The following is a 15,251-nucleotide window of genomic DNA, read 5'->3' as shown; positions in this document are numbered from 1 at the left end:
AAATGCCAATATGCAGTGGTGGCCTGAGACCAGCTGAAAGCAACTGGCACTCTAGACGTGCCATGAAATCAGCACCTCCATTTCCACAAACAGTACTTGTATTTTTTTTTTTAATTCATCTTCTTTCTCAACATCTGGCCCCCTACTTAACTTGCTCTAGGAAACTGGATGGGCTCCCTCTGGCGACAGGCTTGACAATACTGCTGTGCAGATGAATGAACTGTGGGCACAAACAGCAAACTCTGAAATCACTTTAAGAACAAGGTAGGGAAAGCACGCAGGGCATGGCTCCTGGAATTCTTTCCAACCGCTTAATAGCAACGCCCTGGGTCATGTGACCTGAAGGACGGGGGCTGAAGAATAGAGCAGTCAACAGCACCACAAGCTGCTGCCCCTCTGCCTCCCTTATAGGGACACACTGGATTTGTTTTTTATTTTTTTCTTTGCAGATCCCGGTCAGATACAGTCCATTTTCAACCTTTGTTTTTCTCTGACTAGCTTCTCTCCCATACCAAATTTGGTCCCATTCTATTTCAGGAGAGATATCCTGACGACAGATACAGTCCTAAACCCCTTTACATAATTTCTTTCTAACATTTTGTTGGGTTAGAAAGAATAAATGGGAATAGGACAGATATGCAGGAACCATATTGACCTCTTCCAACAAGTGCCTACCTTACCTCATGAAAATAGTATACACTGTCAGTCCCCTGTGTGGGATTGGAGACACAGTTATTCCCATTTTATAGGTGAGATGATCCCCAATATTGTAGTGCTGTCAAACTGAAATCACATATCTGAAAGGTTGAAGAAGACTGTTGTAAGTCTTCCTCACAGAAGAGTTGCCCTTAATCATTTCTGTTACCCTTTTTTGCACCTTCTCTAGCTCTACAATATCCTTTTTGAGGTTTGGTGGCGTCTCTGGGTGGGCCTGCCAAGTAGAAGTAGATTGGGACCAATGTCTTTTCCACAAGTCCCTTTTTGGATCCCACACATGGCATATGATAAATTTAAAACTTTACAACAATAATACAATCTAATGCAATAATATAATATAATACAATAATACAATGTGAAATCAATTCTTTGTTTGTTCCTCCAATTTAAGAAGTGGAAAATAATGGGGAAAAATGAGGGGAAAGTACTGCTTTTTTTTTCATTCTCCCAAGCCTTTCTTCCCCCATCCCAAATGGAAAAGGATATGATGTATTTCATATTATTTTCATTCAAAGTGTCACATAAATTCTTTAAAATGTGAAAGGTCTGTTTGCAAATATTCACACATATATTAAGAAATAAATTAATATGAGAAGCTTGTTTAAATACAGAAAATCCTTCCGTTTTCCTATATAGTTTTCACCTACTCTTCGCAGAATGCAACTATAGCATCTTTGACACATTGCCATCCAGATCTGCTTCAATGCCTCTTATTTAGGGGAAATATCTGTTATCTTGGTGAACAGCATTTAACATCAGGAGAGTTTCTCCTAGCCCAAATCTGCTTCCTTGCAATGCTGATCCAATGGTCTAGACTTGTCCTCTAGAGCACCAGAGAATCATCCTACATCTTCTACATAGTAACCATTTAGTTAACTAAAACTCCTATAATGTCTTCTCATAACTTTCCCTCCTCTAGGATAAGCACAGTCGAGTCCTATTGTTTCTCATAAGACTTGGTTTCTTGGTCCCCCTTTCCTAGAACGGTTTTGGTTTATCCATATCCTTCTTAAAATGTATTGACTAACAACAACAAAAAAGAAAGGTAAGAACTCCAAGGAGAGAGCCAGTTTGGTGTAATGGTGAAGGCATCAGGCTAGAAACCAGGAGACCGTGAGTTCTAGTCCCACCTTGGGTACGAAGTCAGCTGGGTGATCTTGGGCCAATCCCTCTCTCTCAGCCCTAGGAAGAAGGCAATGGCAAATCACTTCCAAAAAATACTTGCCAAGAAAACTGTAGGGACTCATCCAAGCAGTCACCAGGAGTCAATATTGACTCAACGGCACAGAGAGGGGAAAAAAAAGGGGGGGCTCCAAATATGATTTAACAAGCACAGAACAAAGTAGAACTACTTCCCTCCATGAGAATACTACGTTTATATCAATGAAAATTAAAGCTGAATTAGCTTTTTAAAAAAATTGTAGCTGCAGGGACTTGTCCAGGCAGCCTCTGAGAATCAGACACGATTGAACAGATTAAAAATAAAAAAATACAGTTGGCTCACACTCCGCTTGAAGACCATTAAAACACTTCAGATCCTTTCTGCATTCCCTGCTATTAAGTCAAGCCTTTCCACTCTCATAAAGATTTCAGATTTCTTTGTATCTTAATGCCAGCCTTTATATCAATTAACATTTATCTTATTAGTTTCAGGCCAACTGTTCCGTCTGTTAAGATCCTTTGAATTCTTACTTCAGTCTTCTATGGTGTTTGCTACCCCACTTAGTGTTGTATCATCAATCTCTTTACATTCTCATGTAGATAATTTGTAATAATGTTGGTCAGTTCTTGATCCAGGTTGATTGAAGGCCATTAGTGAGCACTTACTTGCTGAGAGCTATTGCTCAACCTTCTGCAGATCCATCCAACGGTAGTATCATCTAACTCACATTTGGCTATGTCCAAGTCTAGTGGTTAAAGTGATGGGCTAGAAACCAGGAGTCGGTGAGTTCTAGTCCCGTCTTAGGCATGAAAGCCGGCTGGGTGACCTTGGGCCAGTCACTCTCTCTCAGCCCAACTCACCTGAAAGGGTTGCTGTTGTGGGGAAAATAGGAGGAGGAAGAAATATTAAGTATGTTCACCACCTTGAGTTATTCATAAAAATAATACAGGCAGGCTAAAAATTAAAAAATAATTAGTATTGGTGTGTTTTTTTGTAAGAGTCTAATTTGGTAGAACAGACAGAAAGCTTGTCTGATATGACTTTGTCCTGACAAATCCATGTTCTTTCAGGGCATTCTGTTCCAGATGCTTATCACCATTTAATAATCTGTTCTAGAATTTTTAGTCTTCTGGTATCTCATGCAGAGTTCTTGATTTCTTAAACTTTGCAAGAGTAGCTCTAAATTAATTTCCTCAAGCCTTTGGGTACAGTTTGAATCTCAGGAGACTTTTATTTAATTAAAGTAGATGGATGTTTTCTAGCCATTTACTTCTCTGCCCTGGGCGCCAAGTCCACGTATATGTGTGTGTGTTCTACTCATTCCAGGTTGACCCCAACTCCCACTGTTTTTCATTTACCCTTCTGTATGCAGCAGACCTATCCTTTCCTTAATCATCTTCTTGCCTGGAGCATGACAAAAAAAAATATCCATTTTTAGCATTCCTGACAAGCCTCAGCTAAGCTGGACCTTATCTTTCTACCATTATTCTTGTTTTGAATAATCTACTGTCTTCCTCCTTGGTAATATTTCCACCTGTTTTAAAAAAACTCTTTTTATTAGTGAGCTCTCGGTGGAGGTACATCAGCTCCCCCTTTCCACTGGTACTAACTCTATACTACAATTATACTACAAGTATTTATACTACTATACTATACTACTGATTATACTACAAGTATTTGAGTCCTTAAAGTTTTTTTTTCTTTCTTCTTAATTTGGAATCATGTGATCTTTTCTGGCTTTTTTCTGCACTTCTAAAAATCTTTCCAAATGTCCAAGGAAAATATCCACCATTAATATTACAGATTCCCAAATGGCGTTGGCATTCCCTCTCCCCCTCCATATTGTCTATAGGTCACTTTATCAATCATTTCTTCCTACTTGGTCAGGATTAAGTCTGGGACAGCAGATCGCCTTGTTCTTTTCTCCAGTTGGGAGCTGAAGCTGTCAGCCAAGGTGAATCCAAAACATATTGGATATTTAAATCCTAACAGAGTTCCTTCCAACAGTGTCAGGATAGTTTGAACCTCTCATTACTATTTAATTCTGTAAAAGTATTGTCTTCTGTTGCACAAAAAATGCTATTCCTATCATCTAGCTCGTCATTGTCAAAGTTTAAACACTGCTGGATTACACACATACAATGCCAAAAGAGATATAATTAATGCAATTTTCCAAGGACCCTTTCTTTAACTGGAAGCAAAGAGAGGAAGTTGCTAATTTAATAATTTGACTAGAGGGGAAGGAGTCAATCCTGCAACAACAGCCAGTTCCTTATTAATTCTTTTATCTGACATTGTCGTCCCTCATTCACTTATTCACTGCACAGACCTGAAACATTATCATGTTCAGCCTATGGCTCATTAGGGTTTCTTGTACTGTATTCTCACCTTTCTCTGATCTAATTGATGGCAAGTTCCCTGTTGCTGTATCTGGTGTAACCAGGCCTATGCTTTCTCCTACAGTGCACAGGCTTTACATTTGGACAATGGGAGCGTAATTCTGAAATGGGGAAGAAGCAGGCACTCCATAGCACTGAGTTGCAACTATTGTTCAGCCATTTTAGGGTCAAAACAGTATGTCTGCAAGGACAGGATGGAAGGGGATAGAAATCTTCCCAGCATCTTTGAAGCTGCGTAAAAGTAGGATTGCTTGACAACTGACTCTCTTGTTCCTTTTTCCAGACTTCCTCCTGGGAGAACAGCAAGAAAGGAAGAGAAAGGAGACGGCAATCAGAGCTTCAACTTTTTTACTCTGTGCTGCCAAGAAAAACAAAGGCAGAGGAAGTATTTTCTGGCAAGTAAGGGAAAAGAATCCAGAAAGGTGAGAAAGCTCCTTTGTTCCTCTTGCTGGTAACTTTAGAGATGCCACAGCTTCACCAAGTCTGAGAAAATGTAGACCCTTGCCCTTGGATTGGGTGGCATGTCTGAGTAACTGTACTTCCCACTTCTGTGGAAAAGCAATGCAGAAGCTATTCTAGAACGGCTCTGATGCAGAACCATGCAATAATAGCAGGAGTTTGAAGTGAGAAAACGCCATATTATGGTTTAGACAGCCTTTTCTCAGCTGGGAACTTGGATGTTGTCACCAGAAAACATCAGAAGATTGATTTTTGAAGAAGACCACTCTAGATCCAAAATTAGTTCTTTTAATGCCACCCTGACCTAGGCATTGCCTTTCTGACAATATAATATAGCTTTGCTTGAATTTCTTATTTTCTCTCTGCCTCTTTCTGCTTTCTTCAAGCTCTACATCTTGTAGCATCTTACAATGCTACATCTGGAAAGGAAGGGAAGATGGTAGCATGTAACTTATACTGTACCTGAAGGCCTATTACACAGATGAGGGAAAAGACTTGTTCTCTGTGGTGCCATAGAGTATGATTAGATTTCATAGGCTTAAACTAAAGGAGGGTCATTAGGAAAAGGTGATGATAAGAGCATGTTTAACAAATGAAACTAATTTCCCAATAAGGTGGTGACTTCTCTCCATCACTGGAGATTTTCAAGCAGAGAACAGATATACACAGTATACACTAATTCTAAATTTCTGGCACCAGACAGACATTTAGATAAACTGACAAGTCTTTCTCCAAATTCTATGATTCTGTATTTTGTAATCACAACACTTATTAAGACCTGTAGATGTTCACTGTTTTCTTGGGAGCCAAAGCAAAAATCTTTTGCAAAGTTTTTTGGATTCCTCTATTCTTCAACAACAGGCAGCCACCAATTGGCCATTTAGGTAACATGATTCAGAGGTTGTATGCAAGCCCTTCTTTTATGAACTGTCTTTATTTACTTCTCTTTCCAGCAAACAGAATAGTGACAGAAAGGATTTCACTTCCTATGTGTCTGACTGTTTAGAGTAAGTAAGTGAGTTGGGAAGGGCAAGTTGAAAAATGGGGCAACTCTTACACGTAGAAATTTAAAGGAAACCATGACAGCATTCACCTAGCTTTCAATAACATTCCTCCTGTATTTTTCAGAACAGCACAAGAAGCTCCCAAAATCCAGAATTTGCTTGTGTTTACGCAACCCAAGGGAGAAGTTTAATTTTATCACTTTACATCCCAAGCCACTTTCTTTGGATTGGATTTTCCTTTAGCAGTAACTCCAATGTTTGCTATTATAAAGATTCAATAAAAGCAAATGAGTATTTTCTCATCATGAATGCATGGAAGAATTCCATTAGCACTTCTACCTACCAGGCTTGAAGAGGTTGAAAAGAAAAGAGCAAAATAATATATTATTTTATTCTGTGGCTAGAAGATACAGGATAACTCTCTTGATTGCAAGTAACACTCACTGACCAGGTTATTTCAAACTGATTCACATTCATATACCCCTAAGGACTATTAGTTATGGCTGTATACACATTCCTCATCTGGTATTACATCAAGAATTTTTCCCTCTCCATTCACTGTACTCAGTTGCGTAAGAGTGAGATGTGAGTCAAGGGGAGAGAGCTGACCCACTTAGGTTACCTTCAGAAGCACGAGCATTTATGAAGAACTAGATGAAATGGTGGCGGCTGGTAAGGTTTGGATTTGTACTGATTCTTTTCAGCACTAAATGTGGGATGCACATTTAGTATTTCCAGAATGCAAGAGGCTCCAAAGGAGTTTTAGCCTTTTTCTACAGGTTCAATTGAGAAAGTATTGGACATCAAGCTGCAAACAGGAGACCTGTCCAATGTGACTTTACAGTTACTCCTTTCACAACAGACTATAGAAAGGAAACACTAAACTATTACTGGAGAACATTTATAGCTTATTAAATTATAAAATATTTAAAAGGTAAAAATGCCTTGTGTCAAGCTCAGATCCTGGTAACTACAGAGGTACAACCACATAGTTTTCTTGGCAACGATATGAAAGTAGCTTGTCTTCTTCAGGGATGTTTTTCAGCTTACATTTTCCAATTTAGTATCTTCCAAAAGTTTTGGAATATGATCCTCATATTTGGAATGTTGGATCCTCCAATAATTTGGAAAATTATTTCTTGACCATTCATTTATTGTTTATTAGATTTGTTGTGGAGAAAATAGGAGGCAGGAGCATTAAGTATCTATGACGCCATTAGTTGACAAAAAATAAAGGCAGGGTAAAAATCTAATAAATACATAAAGCAGGGTTTTTGTGGGGAGAGAACTCCAAAACTTTAAAAGTTATGTTTGTTCCCATAAAAGCTTATCCATTTGTCAAGAAGATTACAGGTAGTCCTCACTTACCAACTGCTTGTTCAGTGACCATTCAAAGTTACCACAGCACTGAAAAAAGAGATTTACAACTGGCCCTCAAACTTGTGGCTGTCGCAGCATCCCTACAGTCGCAATTTGGGCGCTTGGCAACTGGCATGCATTTATAACAGTCGCAGCATTCTGTGCCACGTGATCGCCATTCGCAACCTTCACAGATGGCTTCCAACAAGCAAAATCAATGGGGAAGCCTGCAGGAAGTCGCAAGTCGTGGTCACTCGGTGATGCACTTAATGACACAGTCACATGTTCCACTTTATGACTGCATTGCTTAAAGGCAGAGTTATCGTTCCCAATTGCAGTCAGTAAGTGAGGACTATCTAGATTTTCTCCACCTCCTCTTCACAGTTACCATATACCTTATGTGTGGAATGGGAAGGACAATGTGAATGGGAGGTATTGAATATGTATTTCTGCAGCTATGTCTGTACATACAGAAGTCAAAGGAAAAAGCATTACAGGTAGTCCTCACTTAACAACCATTTGCTTAGTGATGGTTCAGACTTACAACAGTGTTGAAAAAAAACTACATATGATCGGTTCTTACACTTATGACTGTTGCAGCATCCCCGTGGTCATGTGACCATGATTTGGGCGCTTAGCAACCGGTTCACATTTATGACAGTCGCAGCATCCCGTGGTCATGTGATTGCCATTTCGACTTTCCTGGCTGGCTTCTGGCAAGCAAAATCATGGGGAACTGCGTGATTTGCTTAACAACCATATGGTTCACTTAACACCTGCAGTAATTTGCTTAACCACCACAAAAATGTCATAAAATTGGGTTGGATTCACTTAATGACCTCTTTGCTTAGCATCCAAAATTCCAGTCCCAATTGTGGTCATTAAGCAAGGACTACTTGTATTCATTTTGCTTAGACACTGTCTGCATCTTAAATGCAGGCAAATAAGAAATACTTGTAACGCCACATTAACTATCCCAGCTTCCATCATGTGTGCCCATTTCCATAAAACTACATTCTGTTTTGCTTCCTATTTGGTTTTCTGTGATCCTTAAGTATTCCCGAGGGCTTTCCAAATGTGGCTTTTCTTGTAGGAAAGAAATACAGCCGCTTGCCCATCAGTTGACAGTGTTGCTGAATGCTTATCACTGGTGGTCAAGGTTCTAGCTTCCACCTGCTGTGATAGCCAAGTTTGTGTCCATGGAAGTTTCTTCCTTCTACAAAACCTTGTCATCACTGCTGGTAGAATATGGGACCTGGCGCAATAGAAAATGCCCAGAAAGCTTTCCCCTGTGATCGGAAGCCATGCCTGTAATGCTCTTAGTCCTCATGGGGCAGCTTTTGAACTGAAGCCCATATTCTTCTTCCCCAGTGTTCATTTTTTCTCTCTGATTTTGAAATAGACTTTTGTAAACCTGGAAGTTCCCCTGACTTATTGATATCTCTTTTATGTACCAGAGGGTAGGGGGCAGGGGCAGGACAGTAAACTTTGACTACATAAAAAATGTGTATTTAAAGCTTGAACATCAGAAATGAAGAGAAAGATGAGAAGAAAAAACTATAGGCAAGTGCTGAAAACTGTTGATTTTAAAGGCACTAAATACCCAGAATCAAGAATCCATTTGCTAAAAGAGCACAGATAGTTAGAAATTAAAGAAACTGACGACCAGCATATCTGGACAACATGGGGAAGGCTGATTTAGAATCTGAAAACATGCAATGATAATAGCAATAATTCTTTTTCTTAAAAAGAGGAGCAGTACCCAAAAACTTCATTAAAAACAAGTAACACTCAATTTTTTAAAAGGGAATTTAAAAACCAATTTAATGGAGTCCATGACATAGAACTGTCTTTGCTTAAATTCTGTATCATCCTTCCTTCCTACTTTGCCCTTATATAGTGGTTTCAAATGTTCAAAGCACTTTACATGCATTTCTCAATAATCACACCAAGGATACATAAGCACCAAACTGCATATTTGGGAATGGGAAGGCTGAGGCCTCCTCCATGTAGCCACCAGCTTGGTGTTGCACGCACCCCTGTCCCCAAACTGAAAGCAGTGTACAGCTGCTGAGCAGCACTCAGCAAGTCTTCTGAATTTCCCCTTGACTTGGGAAATTATTCTTCCTACTGGCCAATGAGGGAATGCTAAAACCAACAGTTAGCAAGCACCTTGCCTTTTCCTTATTATGGTATGTTTTCACAGTGAGGAAAAATAGTTTTAAAAACCTGACCGGCTATATTAGGGGTGGTAGAGAAACCAAATTGTCTTCCAAGATAACCGTGGAGGAGTGGCCAGGGAAAAAGTCATGCTCACCCTGCCTGCCAGTCCCTGGGCATCCCTGTCCCCTGGGACTGGCTGGTGGGATGAGGTATGACTTCTTCCCAAGTTCCACATAAAGCTCATGTCCAGGTGAAAGTGGGGAGGATCTGGACCCACCTGTGAAAGGGGCCTGAGGATAGCAGTTTGCCTGTGAGCAGTCAGGAAACTTATGAACGGAATGACATTTGAATGAGAAATTCCTGATTTATAACCTTCCTTCCTCAGTCACTATATGGACAGAAGAATAAAGAAAAGATGAATTTGGGAATGGAACTGATTGTTAAAAGTATGTCAGGACTCAGAATTGCCTGAAAGCCTTTCCTACTTTCTAATGAACTGGCTTTGCTTATATTTCTATAGTGGCAGCATTTAGCTGACTTGGACTGATTTCAAAAAGCTAAGCGAGCTTGGACATGGTAAGCATTGGATGGGAGACCACCAGGAAATCAGGAAAACACAATTAGCACTTAGATAGGAGACTACCAGGAAAATGGGCTTTAAGTTGGAATGGGAAATCAAAACAACATTCTGGAAGAAAGCAATGCAAATCACTTCCATATTGCCGAGAAAACCACACAGATGGGTCTGTGAAGTCACCAGGTCTTGATTAGAAAGAGACTTTACTTTTTCCATAGTGGCAAAGGATGTGTTTAAGACATGCCCCATCTTCATCACATTCCAAAGTTAAGGCTCGTACTGAAAACAGAATTTAAGGATCAAGCCCCAAGAAATTTTACAAATCTTGCTTGTAAAAACTCATGACTGTGTAGACCCAACTGTCAGCAATATAATCCTTGTCCCTTTCCCCCACCACCCCACAAAGAAAGTATCTACAATACAAAAGTGCATCTTACAGATTGGCTGCATGTGCTTGCATGTAACTTATACTTTAGCATATAAAGAGAATTCAACTCTTCCTCATGCAGTCTCATATTTTCATCCAGAGGTTGCTCAATTTTTATAACTAACCTGGCTGCTCAAGGTTTTTGCTGAAAAAATACTATTTAAACTGCTTAGAGATGGTTATTGTTTGATTGAATTATTTATCGTTACTCTGGCTCGGAAGGTGCCACCCTTTAAAAGCAAGAAAAAAATGTGTAAAAAATAATAGAAACTTAAACTCGGAGAATTTCAGGTCTGAAGCTGTCCACCTGAACCTTAGCCTATTTAATTTGAAAAACACAGATGAATGGGAAAAGAATAATTTTATGGGTAGCTCTCCACCTGCAGTGTCCAAACAATTTTCTTTTCCAGGCCATCCTCAGCAATGTTGTGATAGTTGAAAGTGAAATCAAACCACACACAATTTTCCTGTCATTTAAAAAAAACAGCTTCAAGTTTTGTTGTTTAGAAATTATTACCTATATAATTTGCAGTCTTAAATCTTCCCAGTAGTTTTAACAAAAAAGATGCAAAGCTTTTCAGGTCCTTCAAAATGTCAGAATCTGCTTTTGAAAGAAGAAAAACAACTTCCTAAACCATTCTAGACAAACTTAAAAGAAAAAAAAAGCAGCATTTCAACTGGAATGCAGAACAGGACTGAAATAAACAAACCAAACATCTCACAGTTCTCTCTCTCTCTGCAATGACTTTAAAAGACACCAGTCCTTTCAAGGGTAACTGCTAATAAAAATGATAATGCAAACCGATTCTTCCCACATTAAGACTGCACTTTTTTTGCTTGTTAATAAAGCTTCCCACCAAGAAGAAACAGAAATACTGTAGCAAGCATTTACATTCATGGAGGAAAAATCACTACTGGTGTTTTCACAGCTCTCGGGCTGCATATATTTCTTTATCCCTTTGGGATCATCCTCAGTGCATCACTTTGCTTTTCCAGTTTCGGATTGGTTAAATTTCCCTAAACACACACCAATATAAAACATGCCTTTTGAAAGCAGCTGCTTCAGGGCAATGCTCACCGTTAACTAGATCAGGAACAAAGAAATGGGGGGAAGAATTAAGAGGAAGGAAAACATCCCATTCTAAAGAGAGCAGCAGCAGCAGCAGAGTTCACTTACCTTTTTTCATATATACATACATATAAAGCCAGCAAAAATATTGCCTTCCTCCCAGCACAGCAGCAGCCACATGCCGAGTTCCAACTAGAACACGGAGCGGCCAATCAGAAGAAGCTGTCATGGAGGACGGCATGCTGGGAATCGTAGTCCAAAACTCCAGAATAGACCGTTTGGGAATAAAACGTATTTTTAGACCCTCCATTTTTGTGTTGGAGGACAGCGAGTGCCTCGGGCTGGCTTAGCAGGTCGGAGCTACAATCCCGAAACATACCTCCTCGGGTGCAAACTCCATTGCAAGCAGAGAAGCATCTTGCAAAGAAACGTGCGGAAGGACGGGATGTTAAAAAAATCAACAAATCCGTCCATCCTTCACTTATGATGCAATCATATTTTAAAAGCACACATCTATAAAGACATGAAATAAAAGCTTGCACAAGGAAGGAGAAAAAATTAAGGCAAAGGATGTCGTGGGCGCGTCAGTGAGAAACTTAAATTATTTCTCCTGAATTTAACCCTTTCGTCTTTAAGGACGAGCAGTTTCCTTGTAAAGGAAAGGATTGTTTTAATCCAGAAAGATAGCGTGATTCACAATTCACTGAGAGGCAATATATGCACCAAATTTCCCTCCAGTAATCCTACTTCTAGTAGCCGCACTAATATTACTAAAAAGAGATCAGTGCAGTTTAGGTGGAAGTGGTGAGAATGCAACAGGAATTTGGTTAAATATGTATAAAAAAACAAGGGAGCAAAGGAACCAAATGTGTTACGGAGCCAAGGCAAATCCTTCCATTGAGGAACAGGAGTAATGACTAACTTACCCAACCTGAATACTTTTCTTTCTCTAGTTACACTGTTAGCTAAAGTTGGAATGATTTTTCTTACCTGGGTCCATAGATTCCAGGGTGACTGGGGCTTACTGGTGCAAACAGAGCTTTCTTCTTCAAACAGGAGAATTCCCCACTTCCTTAAACTAGGAGGGCCGCCATCCCACTGCCCTGGAATAGTGCTGCTGCCCCAGAGCTGCTCTGCCTGGAGACCCCAGGAGGCATCATAAGTCAAGCTGGAGCTAAACTTTGTTTCTGTGAGCATCCTGTTTCCACCAATGGCCAACCAGGCAAGGAAACAACAGGCCTTCTTCCTAATGGCTGTATTTTGCACAACCTACCCAACCATATTTTAGCCTAGCATTTTTGCAAAAAAGGTAATTTCTTCCTTCAGTCAAACTTGATCCCTGATTAGATCAGGAGTCAAGTGCTTGATGTAACGATGTTGCATTGTGTTTTTTGGGGGGAAGAGTAAAAGCGGTTTGCTTTCTGTACTGTATTGTCTTCTTGTTGGATGTCTTTTCCACTTCTTAGTCTAGCCTACAGTTCTAGGCAGGTAGCAGCAGAACAGTAAAACAGTAAACCAACCTTGCCTGAGTTAAAAAAAGAGCTAATCAGTTTACTAAGCTGGTTGGAACTTAGTTGGAAGACCATCAGGAAATGCCTGGGTTGTAGACTAGAAAGTTGCAAAATCATCCTGCAAAAAGGCTGTGGAAAGTAACAAGAAACAACATGGATGTCTCAATATAGTCCCCAGGAATCAGTTGGCAGGGGGTTATGCAAATCCAGATCATGGTTTAGTTTTATGATTCTGTGTGTTGTGCAAACCTAGAAAATGGTTGAACGATGGATAAACACACTATATCTAGCACCTATCATTCAGACATTCGCTGTTTACCCAACAGCCATGTAATCTGTATTAATTGAACTACTTGTTGTATATATATTGTGTGTGTGTGCGCGCTGGTCATTATATTCCTGGGCAGTGTACAATTGAAATTAGAAAATTAAAATAAAATACAAACATAATAAAAACATACCTTACATAGTCAGAAAGTCTGTAAAAGCTACATACAGGCTGAGTTCAGACTTTTCAATACCTCATAATGTATGAATGCAGCCCTGATAATTAATAATGTTTTTGTGTGAATCCAGCAAATTGTGGTTTATTCAATAAATGATTATGATTATGAGCCATCAAGCTGTTGTTGACTCTTAGTGACCACAGATAGATTTCCTCCATGTCGATCTGTCCCTAACCTGCTCTTTCAGGTCTTCTAAATGGTGCACCGATCACTGCTGTAACTGAGTCCATCCACTTTGCTCCTGATCGTCCTCTTCTCTTTGCTTCCACCTTTGCCAGCATTAAAGCTTTCTCCAGAGAGTTAGGTCTTTGCATAATCTGTTTGAAGTAGGATAATTTTATTCAGTAAATGCTGATTAAATAATCTTGGCTTAGCATGGTTTGCATCAGCTACAGATTGAGGTAACATAAGCCTTTAAAGGCTGAGTCAAATTAGGAAGTTTTTAACTGCTCTAGAAAATACTGTAATATTCATATGACTGTAGAAAAGCCTTTAGCACAGCTAAAAAAAGCACCAGTTAGGCAGATTTTACCACCATTGGTGCTCCATCAAACTTCATGCCCCCCCCCCCATTTCATTTAAACTCTGTTTCTAACTTCCCACTTCCATAAGAAAACCTATCCTCCTCCTTTGATGAAAGGTGAAAGGTCCCCTGTGCAAGCACCGAGTCATGTCTGACCCTTTGGGAGGGATGCCACTTTCGCAACATTCTCTTGGCAGACTATAGCGGGGTGGTTTGCCATTGCCTTCTCCAGTCGTCACCTTCCCCAGCAAGCTGGGTACTCATTTTACCGACCTTGGAAGGATGGAAGGCTGAGTCGACCTGAGCCAGCTACCCAAGAATCCAGCTTCCACTGGGATCAAACCCAGATCATGGGGAGGGTGTTGGTTGCAATGCTGTCACCTACCACTCTGCGCCACATGAGGCATCCTCCTTTGATTATCCCTGATAATAGGTTTTGTGATTTTGTTGCACGACCTCTATCAAAGGCTTTTCTTTAGACTTTCCATGCTTCCTGGACCATGATACAACACTGTATCTCAAAGGGGAGCCTGCTGATGCTTTTCACAAGTGGAAATTCTTAGGCTGTCTTTATACAGCACACTAAACATGGTTCGCTTTAAGTTTGTTGCTTGGTATTTTATGGCATGGTGTGTTGTGCATACCCAGCCATTGTGTTTTGTAAACCATATCATACTGTTCGTTATACTGTAGAAGCTGAGTTATGTTTCATTCAGTAAACCATCATGAAATAGTGACTTAGGCAAGTTGTATGAACTAATTTCATTCTGTGAAATAGTAGCTAAGATCACACATCACTCTAAGCCAAACTACACAGCCATATTATGGCTTAACACAAACCTAACCAGTGTCCAGGTTCTCACATAATGTAAAAGCAAGACTTTTTAAACTTGGTTTGCTGATCAATCCATTGTAGCCTAGCTTGTACAAAATACTTATTCATGATGGATGAGTGTCCATTTCACACTAAACCCAGCCCAAATGATGAAGGAGGCCACTATTTATTGATTTATACAGGATGTTAACCATTTTTCACTGTAACCATAAAAAGATAAAATGTCCAAGTTAAACTCAGTTCCTAGTGAATCCCGTTAGTTGTTCTGAAACTGAAGGAGGGAAGATCAGGAAATACAGTACGCAAACATCATAGATCAGAGGAAGGAAATAGAGTCTGTCATCTATCTGCCTTGAACATGTTTGATAAGGACATGTAGGGTTCTTTTTTAAAAAATCGGACTATAATTTAGCTGATTCTGGGCTGATGCAGTATCTGATTGATTTAATTAATTTTAATTTTAAGTAATTTTCTTTTTACTTTATTACCCAAACATCTGTTAGGAGATGAACTCCACAAATATTAGTCCTTCTAAGAAGT

Source organism: Candoia aspera, chromosome 3 (genome assembly GCF_035149785.1).
Source record: "Candoia aspera isolate rCanAsp1 chromosome 3, rCanAsp1.hap2, whole genome shotgun sequence".
Taxonomy (NCBI): domain Eukaryota; kingdom Metazoa; phylum Chordata; class Lepidosauria; order Squamata; family Boidae; genus Candoia; species Candoia aspera.
This window is presented reverse-complemented; position numbering follows the sequence as displayed.